Source organism: Bombina bombina, chromosome 4, assembly GCF_027579735.1.
Source record: "Bombina bombina isolate aBomBom1 chromosome 4, aBomBom1.pri, whole genome shotgun sequence".
NCBI classification, from domain to species: domain Eukaryota; kingdom Metazoa; phylum Chordata; class Amphibia; order Anura; family Bombinatoridae; genus Bombina; species Bombina bombina.
In genome coordinates this window covers 630,027,380-630,042,405 of record NC_069502.1, presented here as the reverse complement: position 1 = coordinate 630,042,405, position 15,026 = coordinate 630,027,380, and positions in this window count along the sequence as shown.

Here is a 15,026-nt window from a genome sequence, read left to right as displayed (position 1 = left end):
TCCACATTACTTAATACCCTACTAATTTTAGATGTTTTCCTCCTTAGAACCTGAGGGTTCTATATTCCCCATCAAACCGTTACCAACTGCCTACTGCACTACTTGAGCCAACTGACTCTATGGCAGCAGCTGCTGCTTGTACTCTTTGAATCATGGACGATATTGCATTACCTGCACAAGACATTCCCTTATGTAATGTATTTTTTATATCTCTCACTTGAATCCATATATACCAGACCGCAATGTGCCCCACACCTAGCCACTATAGGTCGCTCAGCTTAACCATATATATTAGTACTGTTTTTGTTTTCATTTAGTTTGAAAATTCTTGTCACAAGTTTGTTTACTGTATTAATACATCAAATAATGATGATCACAGTTTGCTATTTACTTAACTGTTATCTTTCTAGCACCTCGGCAGTGTTTTTTTTTAAGGTTGTACTGCTGAGTCCTCCTGTTAAGTATTATTATGTCTAAACCCTACATTCATGACTGCGGTGCACATATGGATTTCAGTGTTTTCCATACTACTTATTACCCTACTAATTCTAGATGTTTGTCCCCTTAGAACCTGAGGGTTCTATATTCCTCAAAAGACCGTTACTGACAACCTACTGTATTTCTTAAACTGACTGACTATGTGGCAGCAGCTGCTATTTTTACTCTTAGACTCACTGACGAAATTGCATGATCTGTACAAGACATTCCCTCATGTTATGTAATTTTTGATTTCTCTCACTCAAATCCAAGTGTACCAGACCACAATACACCCCATACCTAACCACAATAGGCTGCTCTGCTTAACCACACATATTAGTACTGCTCTTGTTTCCTTCTCGTTTGAAAATTCTTGTCACAAGTTCATTTATTGTATTGATATATCGAATAATGATGATCACAGTCTGTTATTTACTTAACTGTATATTTTTCTAGCGCAGCGGAGGGGACCACTGCTTCCGACAGCCCTCCTTTTTCTCCGCCCCCCCCCCCACCTATTTTAGTGCGGTTAGGGATAACTTGTTATCCTCTGCACCACACTTTTTTGGCAGAGTTGAGTAGTCTCTGCCCAGTCCGAAGAGCTGTCCTAGTGTACTATCCCCCCCTTCTTTTATTATTATTTTTTTTTCTTTTCCCCATTCCTTCCACTCCCCTCCCCCTCCATTCCTACACCAAAATGAAAATCTGCACACTTAATGTGAGGGGACTTAATTCCCCCACTAAGTGGAGCTTACTCCTTCATTTCCTCTCTACACACCAGTTAGGGGTTGTATTCCTCCAAGAGACCCATTGGGTTGAGACTAGAGCAACCATGTTTAGGTCTAGGGACTACCCTGTCTGCATATCATCAACTTTCCATAAAAAGGCTAGGGGCGTATCAATATTATTAAGCAGGCACCTCTCATACAACCCCATTCATGTAGATACTGACTCAGCGGCACGTTTTATCATTATCGCCCGAATAAACAATGTTCTGGGTACCCTAGTAGCATTATACTCCCCCAATGTTAATCAAACTAGTTTCCTCCGGAAGCTATTATACAAAGTGGATAGGCTCAAGCAAGGTCATGTGTTTATTGGGGGTGACTATAACCTTGTCTGGGATCCTAGTAGAGATATGAAATCAAGAAGCAAACATTTTTCATCACAAGGATAGGAACATTACTCAAAACACTTTAGAAATCTAATATCCCAATTTACACTGCAGGATGTCTGGAGAGCCCTGCATCCCGATGACAATGATTTCACCTGTTATTCAGCCTCTTTCCAGTCCTTTTCTAGATTGGATTACTTCTTTTGCTACCCCTGGTCCTTGAAAGTAGTTGAGAGAGCGACGATTATGCCTTGGGTCTGGTCGGATCACGATGCGGTTATCTTGGAGGTTGCTTTTTTACGCTCAGGTGGCACTAAACGCTCCTGGAAATTACCTGATTTTCTACTTTCTGACCCCCATATTCCTAATTGGACTAGGGAAATGGAAGATTTCTTGCGTATCAATAACGTAGATGGTGTCTCTGCCTTAACTCTGTGGGCTTCATTTAAAGCCTACATGATAGGCTTATTTATTCAGCAGGTTGGTCAAGATAAAAGAGCCCAACTGTACTGTGACTATGCGAATTTGAGAGACCAGCTGAAGAAGGGACGACCGAGCGCTCTGCTTTGTAGGCTGCAAACAGTTAAAAAGCAAATAGAGCAACTCAAATTAGAAAAGGTGCAAAGGAGTCTTTCCCTTCTAAAACAGAAATATTACCACAAAGGGGACAAGGCTGACAGGCTGCTAGCGCATAAACTCAGACAGCGGTCCCTCCTTAATAAGATAGCATATATAAGGAAGGGTGAGTACAGAGTTTACTCTCCGAACGACATAGGTGAAGCCTTGGTTGAATATTATAGTCAACTTTATCAGATCTCAGACCACGATCACTCCCATTATGTTCCTAAACCGGGAATTACTGAATATCTAGCTAATCTGCAATTACCGCATGTTCCTGGTAGCCACATAGATTCCCTTTCTGCAACTTTTACCATTGCAGAAGTTTTCTCTACTATTAAGGGCCTTAAGCTCCATAAAACTCCAGGCCGAGATGGGTACGGTGCTCTCTTCTATAAGAAGTTTCTAACAGTCCTTGCCCCTCTCTTGACTAGGGTCTTCAATGCAGCCGCGGAATCGGGAAGTTTCCCTAAGGAATTTCTTGAGGCTTCCATAGTTACGATTCCCAAGCCGGGAAAGGACCCTACCCTCTGTGAAAGTTACTGCCCGATTTCTATTATAAATGGGGATGTGAAAATATTCGCTAAAATACTAGCGACAAGGATTAATCTAGTCCTTCCCTGCCTGATTCACCCAGATCAGGTGGGATTCACACCGGGTCGTCAGGGTTCAGATAACACTAGGAGACTCCTGAATATTTTTTCTGAAGTGGCGTCACTTGGGATCCCATTGGTAACCCTATCCTTAGATGATGAAAAGGCATTTGATAGGGTCCGATGGGATTACATGATGGAGGTACTCCAGGCTTTTCGTCTCCCTAGCAAATTTATTTCTGCAGCTATGTCACTTTATACGAACCCAATAGCGAGGGTATGTGGACTTGGGTTTGCTTCCCGACCTTTCAACATAAAAAATGGAACTAGGCAGGGGTGCCCCCTGTCGCCCTTATTGTTCATATTGATTATCGAACCTTTGGCATGTAGGCTTAGGACCTCACCGACTGTACAGAGTCTAATACTTTATGACACCCCCAATAAATTGGCGCTCTTTTGCTGATGACCTCACAGTGTTTCTCTCGGAACCTGAGGATTCTCTTCCAGAGCTGTTTAAACTCCTAGCAGAGTTCATAGCTGTGTCTTACTATAAACTAAATTACGGAGGCATATGCTATAGATCTCCCTGCTCAGAGGTTGGAGCTTTTGAAGAAACGATACCCCTTTAAGTGGTTTACAGAAGGTTTGACGCACTTGGGTGTAGAGTTATCCCATGACCCCAAGATACTTATCAGGAGAAATTATGAGCCTCTCCTCCAAGATTTTAGAAAGATAACTACAAATTGGACCAGGCTAGAGGTGTCTTAGACGGGCAGAGTTATGGCCCTGAAGATGATGCTTCTTCCTAGGCTAACATACCTCTTCTGCTGCCTGCCAGTGGCAGTCCCTGCCTATATGCTCAATCATTTTCAGTCAGTTTTTACAAAGTACATATGGAGAGGTCGTCCTCCCAGAATTTCATTATCTCAATTACAGAAACCTAGAGAATGTGGCAGTATCTCTGTACCAAATATAGCCCACTACTATAAGTGGGCAATGTTATCGCATATTGCTGCCTGGGGGCTACAACATAACACCTCACAGTGGTATCAGATTGAGCAGGCTACGCTGCCCACAGGGGTGGATCTGGTTGATCTGATTTGGATCCCTGACCATGCGGATGTCTTAAAAGGTATTTACAGTACTATTATAAAAACATGTCTGAAATGTTGGAAGGAGCTCCGCTTGCACAAGTCGATAGCTCCCCACCCTTCGCCCATTCACTCAATGAAGTCCATACTCCAGTGCCTCCCTGATTCGAGGCCAAAACGTTGAGAAGCCCTGGAGTTTAGACAGATCTCTGACCTCTATAGGGGTGATTCCCTCATGCTACCACCAGAAAATTTCCCAACTGACGACTTTCCTAAGGACTTACAATTTGAGTACCTCAGACTGACCTCACTACTTCTCTCTTAGGGATTCCCCAAATCAGGAACCTGGGCCCTTACACAGTGGGAGAGACTTTGGATAGCTGGTAGGCCTATTAAGGGCTCACTGTCCTTTCATTACAAACTTCTCCTTGACTCCCCCCAATTTCTTAAACCGGGTGCCGTGAAGGACTGGGAGTCGGGATCTGGAGGCGGTGCATTGGGATGCAGCTTGGCAACAAGCCCTTCGAGATGTGAAACCAGCAGCTCGCTGCTCAAATCTGTTTGAGTTATACATTAAATTAATGTTAAGGTGGCATTGGGTCCCGACCAGGTTACATAAGGTGTTTCCTCTTAGACGCGCAGATTGTTGGAGGGGATGCGGACAGAGAGGCACTCATCTCCATATCTGGTGGAGTTGCCCCAAATTGAAAAAACTGGAAAAAAAGGGGTTAAAAGGGGATATGGTATTTAATATAGCATGGTGTTTGACTGGAAAAATATATATGTCTAAATATGTGTGTATATACATAGTGGGGCAAAAAAGTATTTAGTCAGCCACCAATTGTGCAAGTTCTCCCACTTAAGAAGATTAGAGAGGCCTGTAATTTTCATCATAGGTATACCTCAACCATGAGAGACAAAATGTGGAAACAAATACAATCACATTGTCTGATTTGGAAAGAATTTATTTGCAAATTATGGTGGAAAATAAGTATTTGGTCAATATCAAAAGTTAATCTCAATACTTTGTTATATATCCTTTGTTGGCAATGACAGAGGTCAAACATTTTCTGTAAGTCTTCACAAGGTTGTCACACACTGTTGCTGGTATGTTGGCCCATTCCTGCATGCAGATCTCCTCTAGAGCAGTCACAGTGATGTTTTGGGGCTGTTGCTTGGCAACACGGACTTTCAACTCCCTCCAAAGGTTTTCTATGGGGTTGAGATCTGGAGACTGGCTAGGCCACTCCAGGACCTTGAAATGCTTCTTACGAAGCCACTCCTTCGTGGCCTAGGCGGTGTGTTTAAGATCATTGTCATGCTGAAAGACCCAGCCACGTTTCATCTTCAATGCCCTTGCTGATGGAAGGAGGTTTGCACTCAAAATCTCACGATACATGGCCCCATTCATTCTTTCATGTACACAGATCAGTCATCCTGTTCCCTTTGCAGAGAAACAGCCCCAAAGCATGATGTTACCACCCCCATGCTTCACAGTAGGTATGGTGTTCTTTGGTTGCAACTTAGCATTCTCTCTCGTCCAAACACGACGAGTTGTGTTTCTACCAAACAGTCCTACTTTGGTTTCATCTGACCATATGACATTCTCCCAATCCGCTTCTGGATCATCCAAATGCTCTCTAGCATACTTCAGATGGGCCCGGACATGTACTGGCTTAAGCAGGGGGATACGTCTGGCACTGCAGGATCTGAGTCCCTGGTGGCAAAGTGTGTTACCGATGGTAGCCTTTGTTACATTGGTCCCAGCTCTCTGCAGGTCATTCACTAGGTCCCCCTGTGTGGTTCTGGGATGTTTGCTCACCATTCTTGTGATCATTTTGACCCCACGGGGTGAGATCTTGCGTTGAGCCCTAGATCAAGGGAGATTGCCTATTGCAGATTCAGTCTTCCCAGCCTGGTGCAGGTCTACAATTTTTTGTTTCTGGTGTCCTTCGACAGCTCTTTTGTCTTCACCATAGTGGAGTTTGGAGTGTGACTGTTTGAGGTTGTGGACAGGTGTCTTTTATACTGATAACAAGTTCAAACAGGTGCCATTAATACAGGTAATGAGTGGAGGACAGAGGAGCCCCTTGAAGAAGATACAGGTCTGTGAGAGCCAGAAATCTTGCTTGTTTGTAGGTAGGTGACAAAATACTTATTTTCCACCATAATATGCAAATAAATTCTTTCCAAATCAGACAATGTGATTGTCTGGATTTTTTCCACATTTTTGTCTCTCATAGTTGAAGTATACCTATGATGAATATTACAGGCCTCTCTCATCTTCTTAAGTGGGAGAACTTGCACTATTGGTGGCTGACTAAATACTTTTTTGCCCCACTGTATATATTTATATATATAATATATATATATATATATATATATATATGTTCTTCTGATTAAAATTTTAATTGTATACTTTTGAAATGCGTAAGGTTTTTAGGACTTCAGTCCTGCCCCAGATTGGAATATTTAGGTGTTTTATATACCTCATAGTTAGGGGTTAAATATTGTGAGTTTTCTATCGCTCTGTATTTACTTTTGTTGTTATAATAAAGAGTGCAAAGCTATGCGATCTTTCTTGCATTTGCATTTGCATCTGCCTTTCTTAATGTGACATATTATTATGTGACACCTAACTACCAAGGGGTGTATTGGAACATGGATTCTGAAACCAAGAAGTTTCTACATAATGGGTCACAGAGATCAAGGCTGGAATGTGTAAGTCTGTCTGACACGCAGCACCCCATTGATCCTCCATGTCACTATTGTTTTAAGGATTCCTAATTAAGATGTTTTTATGAATCAACCAATCGTCTTTACTCCTTTTTTCACAGAGATCAAGGAACACACACCTGAGGATACAGTGACAATACTCTGGGAAGGATCAGACCAATACGATTTACTTACCTCATACTGATTAAGGTTCTTTAAAGTAAGTGGACATCTAGTGAGCCACAAGGAAATCTGCATTGACAGCACCAACAAAATAGACTGTTTTTATTTATTTATTAACTTCTGCTAGCCCTTTCCCTCTCTTGTCATTAACTGTTAATTGATTATAGAGTGATCTGAGGAATCACTCAGTCTCTTGGAAATAGCAGCTGATACAGAACCAGTAATACTGGGAACTTGTGTACACACCAAATAGATAGGAGGTGCCCACTCAATTATGTGTGTGTATACATAATAAGAGATATATGCAGATATTCTAATATATATATATATGTATATGTATATATATATATATATATATATATATGTATATACTTCAAAGAAAGAAGAGGCACTCAAAGGACTTAATGAACATCATTTTTGTTTTTATTAGTAATTCATCAACAAAGTGTCAGCCGTATTTAGTCAGTTCTGGATTTAACCCAACTGCTAGCGTGGATATTAAAACACACGCTAGCACACTGAGAAATATCCAGGACGTGACCCACTCAGGAAACAAAATAAGCAGGGTATCAGAACTTCCCAAAAGAATATTAATTCAAAAATATCTTCTTGAGGATAGAATTGATTTACAGGAGATAGCGTTCCTTTCACAGGAAAATAGAAACAAACAAAGCTTATGTCCGTTTAAGCAGGTTGATAGTGGATAAATGAATATGCTTCTTTCTTGCAGGTTTGCAACAAACTAAGAATGTCCCTTTAAGCAGGTTGTTAGCAAACAAAATAATAATGTCCTTTTAGCAGAAATAAAGCAAACAAAAATAAAGTCCCTTTAAGCAGGTGTCCGCAAACAAATGTTAATGTCCTTTTAAGCAGGATTGTCAGCAAAGAAATGATAATGTCCTTATTAGCAGGATTAAAGCAAACAAAGATAATGTCCCTTTAAGCAGGTGTCAGCAAACAAATGATAATGTCCTTTTAAGCAAGATTGTAAGCAAACAAATGATAATGTCCTTATTAGCAGGATTAAAGCAAACAAAGATAATGTCCCTTTAAGCAGGTGTCCGCAAACAAATGATAATGTCCTTTTAAGCAAGATTGTAAGCAAACAAATGATAATGTCCTTATTAGCAGGATTAAAGCAAACAAAGATAATGTCCCTTTAAGCAGGTGTCCGCAAACAAATGATAATGTCCTTTAGGCAGGTTAGCAGGCAAACAAGATTTGGAAGCAAGAGGCATTGGCAAAACAAAGTCAAGGAGGATAGGGTCAGATTTCATAAAATTGTACTCACTCAGACAGGGACCGGCAGAAGAGAGAACAAACGGGCACCGAGTAAATCTCCCGCCGAGATTTAAAGGCAGAGAGAGGCCGCCACGTCATAGGGGTTGTCAGAGAATGCGTCACGTTGCCTAGCAACGTGACGTAGAAACCCAGAAGAGATCCGGGAGCCGCGGCGACACAGCGATGAACGGTGAATTCATGACACAAAGGTTCAGTCAACATTTCTGTCCTCACAGGGACATTTGTCAAGACTGTTTTGTAATCAATATATGTGGTATATAAACGCTGAACATATACCACATATATTGATTACGAAACAGTCTTTACAAAGGTCCCTGTGAGGACCGAAACGCTGACTGAATTACTAATAAAAACAAAAATTATCTTCATTAAGTCCTGTGAGTGCCTCCTCTTTCTTTGAAGTTTCTGCCTATTCACAATAGAGATCACTCAGGCAATTCACGAGTACAGTGAGTGCTTAGAACCAAGAAATATATATATATATATATATATATATATATATATATACATACAGGGAGTGCAGAATTATTAGGCAAGTTGTATTTTTGAGGATTAATTTTATTATTGAACAACCATGTTCTCAATGAACCCAAAAAACTCATTAATATCAAAGCTGAATAGTTTTGGAAGTAGTTTTTAGTTTGTTTTTAGTTATACGTATTTTAGGGAGATATCTGTGTGTGCAGGTGACTATTACTGTACATAATTATTAGGCAACTTAACAAAAAACAAATATATACCCATTTCAATTATTTATTTTTACCAGTGAAACCAATATAACATCTCAACATTCACAAATATACATTTCTGACATTAAAAAACAAAACAAAAACAAATCAGTGACCAATATAGCCACCTTTCTTTGCAAGGACACTCAAAAGCCTGCCATCCATGGATTCTGTCAGTGTTTTGATCTGTTCGCCATCAACATTGCGTGAAGCAGCAACCACAGCCTCCCAGACACTGTTCAGAGAGGTGTACTGTTTTCCCTCCTTGTAAATCTCACATTTGATGATGGACCACAGGTTCTCAATGGGGTTCAGATCAGGTGAACAAGGAGGCCATGTCATTAGATTTTCTTCTTTTATACCCTTTCTTGCCAGCCACGCTGTGGAGTATTTGGACGCGTGTGATGGAGCATTGTCATGCATGAAAATCATGTTTTTCTTGAAGGATGCAGACTTCTTCCTGTACCACTGCTTGAAGAAGGTGTCTTCCAGAAACTGGCAGTAGGACTGGGAGTTGAGCTTGACTCCATCCTCAACCCGAAAAGGCCCCACAAGCTCATCTTTGATGATACCAGCCCAAACCAGTACTCCACCTCCACCTTGCTGGCGTCTGAGTTGGACTGGAGCTCTCTGCCCTTTACCAATCCAGCCACGGGCCAATCCATCTGGCCCATCAAGACTCACTCTCATTTCATCAGTCCATAAAACCTTAGAAAAATCAGTCTTGAGATATTTCTTGGCCCAGTCTTGACGTTTCAGCTTGTGTGTCTTGTTCAGTGGTGGCCATGGACCTTGGCCATGTCTCTGAGTATTGCACACCTTGTGCTTTTGGGCACTCCAGTGATGTTGCAGCTCTGAAATATGGCCAAACTGGTGACAAGTGGCATCTTGGCAGCTGCACGCTTGACTTTTCTCAGTTCATGGGCAGTTATTTTGCGCCTTGGTTTTTCCACACGCTTCTTGAGACCCTGTTGACTATTTTGAATGAAACGCTTGATTGTTCGATGATCACGCTTCAGAAGCTTTGCAATTTTAAGAGTGCTGCATCCCTCTGCAAGATATCTCACTATTTTTTACTTTTCTGAGCCTGTCAAGTCCTTCTTTTGACCCATTTTGCCAAAGGAAATGAAGTTGCCTAATAATTATGCACACCTGATATAGTGTTGATGTCATTAGACCACCCCCCTTCTCATTACAGAGATGCACATCACCTAATATGCTTAATTGGTAGTAGGCTTTCGAGCCTATACAGCTTGGAGTAAGACAACATGCATAAAGAGGATGATGTGGTCAAAATACTCATTTGCCTAATAATTCTGCACTCCCTGTATATGTATGTATGTATGTATATATATATATATATATATATATATATATATATATATTTATATGTATATTTATATGTATATATATATATTTATATGTATGTATATATATATATATATATATATATATATATATATATATATATATATATATATATATATATATATATATATATATTATATTATTATTTTTCACACACATCGGATTATTGGTGATTTGTTTTATTACACCCATGCAAGAGCGCTTGTAGGGCTTGTCAGGGATTCTCCCGGACATTCTACTTTCTGTGCGATATAATTGTGTGTGTGTGTATATATATATATATATATATATATATATATATATTCAGAATAAATAGAAAAGATAAGCCTCTCCTATCCAGCACTAAACAATCCCAATGGGTGTAAATGGATAAACAATCCCAGAGTGGTAAACCTTATAGAGACATAAAGAAAAAATAAATCAAAAAGTGTCAGATATATGCTACAACCAAAGGAGCATTAAAAGAGCAGTTTATTGGAAAGACATGAGGTTAATATTAAACAACCTGAAGGGTACTCAAAACAATTCCTATCATAGTGCACTATGAAATTATCTACCAGCTGGAGGACCATAAATTAAAAATAAAATAAAAACTGTATAATAATAGTACCAAAAATATAAGACACAAAGCCTGTTTGTAGCCACAGGTAATATAAATCCCGGTAGGTGGATTTAAAGAGACTTCCCAACAGGTCAATAATAATGTAGCAACTTAAACATTAAATGTTGCTGTTACTTGAGGACAGCATGCAATTGGGTTGTTTAAACTTCCTTTAGTGAAAGTAATATTCTGCTGTGATGCAAGATGTAATCCAAACTTAACTGAAAGACACAGTATGAACTAACAATTCCACCAGTGCGGTAAGTATTTAACCAGTTCTTGGCTATCAGCAATACTTCAAGTTGTTAGAAAATCAAGCTCCGCCGTAGCGGTAAAGTGGTCACCAGTTCTTGGCTCAAATAACAATAACTGTGTCTGAAAGTAAATTCTGCCGTAGCGGTTATACTTGCAATTATTTGAGAGTCCCACTATCGTGGTGCCGCACCTCCAGGGGTGCTCCTCTCGCAATTCTTCGTGATCTCCGATTATTTAGCAGTTAATCACAGCCTCCAAATTGCAGCTATCTTAGATGTTTACACCAGAAGTCTCAGTCTCATGAGTTTCCAAACTACTGCTTCAGCCAGCTACGCGCGCTTCACCCCTAAGGCTATGGGGCTTCTTCCGGCTCCAAATTCAATCAATACTTTTGCAGGTGTGTTTGGTATACCTTTATAGGGAATTTCATGGAGGAAAACTCCTCCCTCTCTTGAAGCCTATTGTAATTCTTATCATTCTTGGGGTAAAATGGTAACTATGTCTGAACAGAAACAAAAGGTATATCTACATTCATATATACATACTTAAGTGTCAGACAGATAAATACAAACTACGGAATTGTAAAGAATACCGTAAATAAAAATATATACTTTGATGAAATCAAATTGCTCCTCTGTAATGCCAATATTAAAATATTAAAATACTTTGAAAATAATAATGGTAATATCTTTTCATACGTGGAACTCCTTCCTATAAATTCTTTAGAAAAGTCTATAACTGGCAAGTTTTATACATTAAATGAAAGATATATAAAATAAATATTTGGGTGTCAATTTTTCTTAACTTATGACCAAAATTGAATTTTGGATACTTTTTATTATTTGGTATATTTGGTTTTATTTTTCATTATGGGTTTCCGACATGGACCATTCCTCCACTTCCATTTTGTTTTTCATTAAAAGATTGATTAGATTGCACTCTCATGCAGCACTTTCATTCACCAAGAAAGCATGCATAGTTTATTTACTCATTTATGCCTTGGGGAGCAAGGGCTTTTAAGTCAAATATCCATTTACATTCATTCTGTAAAAGTTTTTTATCCAAGTCTCCACCACGCTCTCTCAGATCAATCTTTTGCAGACCTCTAAACTTTAGTTCATGCTTATTACTGTTATGAAAATAGAAAAAATGTTGTGCTACACTACTGGTGTCAATTTATTCTTTATATCTCTCTTGTGCTCTTTGATAATTTCTTTGAGCTCTCTATACGTTTTTCCTACGTAATAACAGGGACAATTACAGTACACTAAATATACTACTCCTACACTTACACAGTTTATGTGCCCCTGGATGTCCCATTGTTTGCCAAATTTGTCAATGAATTTATTCCCAGTGCTCATGTTTGGACAGACTGAGCATTTAGAACATTTAAAATTGCCATCTTTTCTTTTGTATTGTGACAGCCAGGTTTCAGACCTATTCATACAAAAATGGCTTCTTACTAGTTTATCCTTCAAGTTTGGAGCTTTTTTGGCTGTCATTTGGGGAGTACTGCTTATTTGTTTAGCTATAGAATTGTCTAAAGTTAAAATGTGCCAATGTTTTAGTAATATTGTCCTAATTTTGGCCCAAGAATCATTATAAACACTAATGAATCTTACTGTATCTTCTTTCAAATTATCCTTAGGTTTATACAGTATATCCTGTCAATTCTTATATCTAGCTTTTATATATGCTTGTTTCAGACAATTCTGCGAATACCCCCTTTCTTTGAATCTTTTTTGTAGGTCACCTGCCTCTGTTTTAAATGTTTCAATTTGTGTACAATTTCTCCTATGTCTGAGATATTGACCATGTGGTATATTAAATAGAAGGTGAGACGGGTGATGGCTATCAGCACGCAATAGTGTGTTGCCAGCAGTAATTTTTCTATGGGTAGAGGTAGTGATTATTTGGTTCACATTTGGGATATTTAAATCAAGAAAACTTATTTCTGTTCTGCTACTGGTATATGTGAATTTCAAATTAAATATATTCTGATTCAGAACCTCCATAAATTTAGTTAATTCTTCCTCTGATCCCTCCCATAGCATTAAAGCATCATCTATGAAGCGTATCCATAATCCTATTTTGTCCTTGTAGTCACTATCCCAGATTATTTATTTTTCCCAATATCCTAGGTACAGGCATGCATACGTAGGCGCACAACAAGTGCCCATGGCTGTACCTAGGATTTGTACATAAATCTTTTGATTAAATGTAAAATAATTATGTTGCAGTAGGAAGTTCAAAAGTGTTAATACAAAATTAGTGTGTTCAGAATATTGTTTCCCCCTTTGTTCCAGAAAATATCGACAACTTTCCACTCCTTTTGAATGTGGAATTGAAGAGTATAAGCTTTCAACATCAATTGTTACTAAAATTGTATCCTTTTGGACAGCTAGACTTTCTAATTTTTTTGAGTACATCAAGTGAATCTTTCACAAATGATGGCAAATTTTCAAGGAATGGTCTTAAATTATAATCAACGTATTCAGAGATTTTTTCCGTCAGGGACCCCATACCAGAAATTATTGGTCTACCCGGTGGGGGTAACCTCCCCTTATGTAATTTTGGTATGGTATAAAAGGTGGGTATAATTGGAAACTTAACTTTTAGATAGTCAAATTCTTGTTTATTAATCAGACCTTCTTTAAAAGCTGCAGATAGTATTTCATCTAATTTAAGAGAGTATTGTTCAGTTGGGTCATTTTTGATATGTTTATAATGAGTTTTATCTTGGACTTGGAGAATACATTCTTTCAGATAATCTTTTGTGTTTAATACTACCACATTTCCACCTTTATCTGATGGCTTAATGGTAATTTCATTATTTGTTTGTAGTTCTTTTAATGCTAGCTGTTGTTTAGCTGTTAGATTTTGTTTAATATGTGTATTCTCTTCCATCTCAATTATATCTTTTTCTACCAATTTGACAAAATTTTGTACACATGGTACCATTGATAAGGAGGGCATGTAAGTTGATTTATTTCTTAATGTGCTAAATCCTATCTGAGATAAAGATGATTTCTCATGTGGTTCCCCCTCTGAGGCCAGTTCCTCTAAGCCAATCAAAATTTGGCGATCATGAATATCAAGAGTTGTTTCAGGTATTTTGTTCTCAAAAGTTGTCTTGTTCTCTCTAAAATTAATTTACGTGCGAACAAATTTAAATCTTTTATCACTGTAAATTTGTCACATTTATTTGTGGGAGCAAAGGATAAACCCTTACCCAATACTTCTATTTGATAATCAGTGAGTTTGGCGTCAGAGAGATTAACCACTTTTTTTGTTTTTATTAGGTTTTCTGCTTCTCTTTCATTTGGTTTCTCAATGGGTATTTTTTCCCTTCCTGTGAAACTTGTTTTGTATTTCCTCCCTCCTCTCCTGGTCCTTTTGTTTCCTGTTGTCTCTGGCCTAAAAAATCCCTTCTTCTACCTCTTCTAGATCTAAATCTTTGTCTATTTTTATCCTCAGTTGATGAACCTCCTGATTCTGAACTACTTGTCTGAAATGTGTAATTAGAGACTTGATTCTTTTGATAGTCATCCCAGTCTCTTTCAAACTTTCTCCTTTTCCTAAATTTAATTGTGTCTTGAATCTTTCTTACTTCCAAATTGGCCACACCCATTAATTTTTCATATTGCTCATTTGTTTTCCATTCATCTATTTTTTCAGTTGCTACATTCAGTTCAGTCTGTACTTGCTGTAATCTCAATTCATTCTCATCAATCATTAGCTTCATCCAGATAAAGGCACATTCACTTGCATAATTAACCCATTTTTTTTTTTTTTTTTTTTTATTAAACATTTTTTATTGAGGACATATCGTTAACAGATTACTTTTCTCCAGTAAAGATATATACAACATCAAAAATCAATAAAGCATAAAAAGTATATTTACATGTGCAAGGTTCAGTAACGGTAGAACACCAATGATAATGCAAGTTTCTCCCTGCAAGGGAGTCCTCGTTTTTACAG